Genomic DNA, 4,162 nt, shown 5'->3' on the forward strand with positions numbered 1-4,162 from the left:
AAAAGTTGAAAAAAGCGTAGCGATAGCTTTTCGCCACGCTTTTTGAGCTACCGGCACGCTTTTGAAAGGGTCACAACTGCTAGCGTGCCGGTTGCTCTATCGCCATGCTTTTGGTGACCTATGGCCACGCTTTTTCTATCGCCACGCTTTTATCTATTGCCACGCTTTTAAGCGTGGCTGTATGTGAAAGATATCGGTACGCTTTTAAAGCGTGCCAATAACTAGAGATATGGCTACGCTTTTAAAGCGTGCCAACGGCGAGAGATATCGCTACGCTTTTAAAGCGTGCCAGTAGCAAAAGATATGGCTACGCTTTTAAAGCGTGCCAGTAGCAAGAGATATGGCTACGCTTTTAAAGGGTGGCTGTTGATGACTGTTGTACAATATGACTACACTTTTAAAGCGTAGCTATAACTTTGTTCAGGTTCTATTGTTCTTTTTCTAATCTTTGTAATAAAATCTTATAAAATTCATAGATAATTGTAAAATTTATACAAAGACCATTAATTTTAAATCAACTAATCCAATCTTTATAAACTTGTCACCAAATATAGTTTGATTGATCACATGACATGCTCTAACAAAATACCAAAAATCAAAATCATTACAACAACTATTACATTAACTATTTCTTTTACATATTATTACATAAGAGAAAAAGTTTTAGAATCAATAGGAAGTTACAAAAGAGACCACTAGTTTTTACTGAAACAAAAAAACACTACTAATACCCAAGCTAACGAAGATTCTAAGCAAGCTACCATCCTTGAATTACATATTACTAATCCAGGAGCCATCATTTCAATCCACTTGGATCATATACCAACCGCAATGCCATGCAGCTCTTGAGAAAATAGGAGCCATCATTTCAATCCACCTGAAGAAAATAGATAATCTTCTTTCAAGTCTAGGAAAGTAAAGAGAAAGCCAATTGAATTACTTATTACCAAAACTTTACCTGGTACAAGGAGGAGCAGTGCTGCTCAAATCACAACCTCCAATTTTGTATGTCCTTCTACAAGCACAACAACCAAAAGTATGTGAGAACATTATTGTGAGTATATGCATCTTCAAAAGCTTTTCGTTAAGCTATGCTTTTCTTCTATTTAATTTTCTTTATTTACAACATTGATTCAGTTGTAAACTGCACATAAAAAAATAAAAAAAATAAAAAAAGACCTTTCAATTTGGATACCAAGGAAGTCGAAGCCCAGTTCTAAGCACAGTAAGTAACTGAAAAATCTCCAGAGCTGGTTGTGAAATCTCCACAGCAAGACCTTTCAGAAAGTTGAGGATCAAGTGCTGGTTGTGAAATCTCCAGCCCTTCACTTTTAATGATAGATATATAACTTAAAAATCATTTGAGAATCATTAAGATTTTCTAACATTATAGGAGTGCTCATTTAAAAAAAAATAAAACAGAAGTAATCCCCACCAATTTTGTTTTTAATTAAACAATCTAAGAGCATCAAACTATATTTTTTTTGATTTTCAGAAATCAGAGATGGTTTTCAACATTCTTATCTGGGTGGGACTCTTAAACTCCAAGGTCCTCATCCTAAAACAAAAATCAGGGTGTAAGGAAACATAATACACATCTAAGACAATAAATAACAATTCCTAAAATGGAATCCACAAATTAGGTGGCTAAATTTTCTAAACTGCATTCACTAGGCCTTATGAACCTTTTCCACATATGCCTGTAACCAAAAGCACAGGAATTGTAAGACAATCTAGAAAGGCTTATTGTAAGCAATTACTCATTTTTCATCAATTCTGAGACAACCCAACTTTGACAAAAGAGAATATCTAAAAGCACAATAGCAGATGTAGATTAAGAAACTAACACAAAGAAAAACACCACGGCTTGAACCATGTCCTCCTAAAAGGTTCCTCCATTTGAGGGAAGAGAAAGAAAAACCCGTGTTCTTGCATAAGAGCACATCACCATTATTGCTCAGCTTTGCCAGCCTCAGAACTCTCGGGAAATCCTGAAATTATATATATATATATATATATATATATATATATATATATATATATATATATATATATATATATATGAATGCAATGCAAACAGTTTATAAAGAATAATAATAAGAAGTAGAAGAAAAACACAAACGAGGGTATAAACAGCACTGGAGATGGCAGATGAACCCTGAAAATAGAAGACGATGAACTCTATCAAACATCAACTTTTAAAGGCCCCTATTTTGAAGGGATAATATAAGATATTGAATTTGCTAATGTTAATATACGATTGGATAACAGTGTTACACCCTTTTATATTATTAGTGTACCAAAATCCAAAAAGCAAAAGTAAATATCTCCTAAAAAATATCAGGATAGGAATTTGATAATCCATGGGACAAGTAAAACCTCATCTTAACTATATTAAACAATAATGCACTTTGATAAAGCATAAAAGCTATTCAGGCCTCTTACTTAGCCATTGTTGTCCTTTTTATGACATGATTAAGGGTTTCTGGTACTATATGTCAAAATCCATCATTTCCATGTATTAACTTTATGGCTTGCTTCTCAGTATTGATAGCAAATGGCTTAACTAATTGAACATAAAACATAAACAAATGGATTTCAGCTTATTCTATTTACACTGGGACGGTGGATTTTAACACTAAAACACTGGAAAGTTTTAGCAAGAGGCTGTTGAGAAATTATTTTTTGTCCTGCCTTGTTTTTATCTGACTAATGATTTTCATGCCTACAAACACGGAATGGAGAACTATATTTGCAATGGCCAGAAAGAAATTGAAAAGAATACTGTGTTCCCTAGAACACAATTGTGTCTTCAATGTGCATGTTTTATTATTATCTACCTGAATTTGTATATTCAAAAAATTACGAGTAATTCATTAATGAAAAAGATACATAATGAAAACTTTGACAAAGTAGCCTGAGCAGCCACGTCTGTAGCTTTGTTCTGATCTCCAAAATATTGGGAGGAAGAAAGAGATTTAGCATTTGAGAACTTCTTTCTTGCTTCATCAGATTCTTGAATCTGATAAAGGACAGGCACCAAATAGAATATGAATCAACATGACATAAATCCATTAAAGAAGAAGCTTAGATACATATTTTACAGATGAAGCTTTAGTTAAAGAAGTTAGCTGAGACAATAGTTAAATAAAGTCAACACATATTTGGATATATAACAATGCGATTTGCAGATTGGATCTTAATTAATTACCTGCATTGTGTTAACAATAAGGCCTGAGAGAATGAAAAGACATTACAAGATATGCTCTTGACTAATAACTCTATATGCGTTTAGTTCTTATTTAAAGTGACAGCAAGATAATACATCAAACACACTAAAGTTTTGGCATATAAGTAATGAAAGAATAATGCATCACAGTGAAACTAAAATATATGTTTAGCTTTTGATAATGGCAAGAGCTTAGCTCTTGGGTCTGTGACACTAAACTAGACAAGTTTAAGTAACTAAAATAAGGTAGAATCAAGAGTTAATAAGAGTTAGAAGTCTCTAAAACTCAAAATGATCATTTAGAGTTTGAACCAAATTCAATAGTATTTATTGTAGAAATTGCAATAATTTTCATAAATTTTTGCTCTCAATCTAGACATCCAAAAATAGTGAAAAATAGTTTTTATAAAACTTTGAGAAGTCTATTGCATTGGCTTAAAATTTCACTCAAACAACACCACCAACAAGATCAACAGGATGCACTCTTTCTCTCAGAAAATGAAGCTACAACTTCAATACATTCACCATATATATGTTTAGCTTTCAAGCTTCCCTTTCCTTTTCTGAAACTGGTATCATTTCCAAAAGGTGAAATTGCAAAGAGGAAGTTAAATGCAGTTAGATAGAAAAATAAAGTGATCACAAGCATCATCTAATTGCCATAAGAGGGAAATATTACTACACTTGAAGCATTACACAAACATAAAACAGGGCAAATGAAACAAAATGGAGATAATTATTTATGCACCTAGGTTCTTGTCAAGGTTCTTGGTGAACTGGTTCAAAGCTGGTGGAGCCTTCAACCTCTGCTTGAGGATCCTCTTCTTCCTCTGCTCCTCTGATCCTGAACTGCTTAGGATGGTTCTCGAATAATGGGTTCCTTACCTTCTTCTGAAGAAATGCATGAAAATCAAAACAATGAATAATGAAAAA

This window comes from Arachis hypogaea, chromosome 9 (genome assembly GCF_003086295.3).
Source record: "Arachis hypogaea cultivar Tifrunner chromosome 9, arahy.Tifrunner.gnm2.J5K5, whole genome shotgun sequence".
Taxonomy (NCBI): domain Eukaryota; kingdom Viridiplantae; phylum Streptophyta; class Magnoliopsida; order Fabales; family Fabaceae; genus Arachis; species Arachis hypogaea.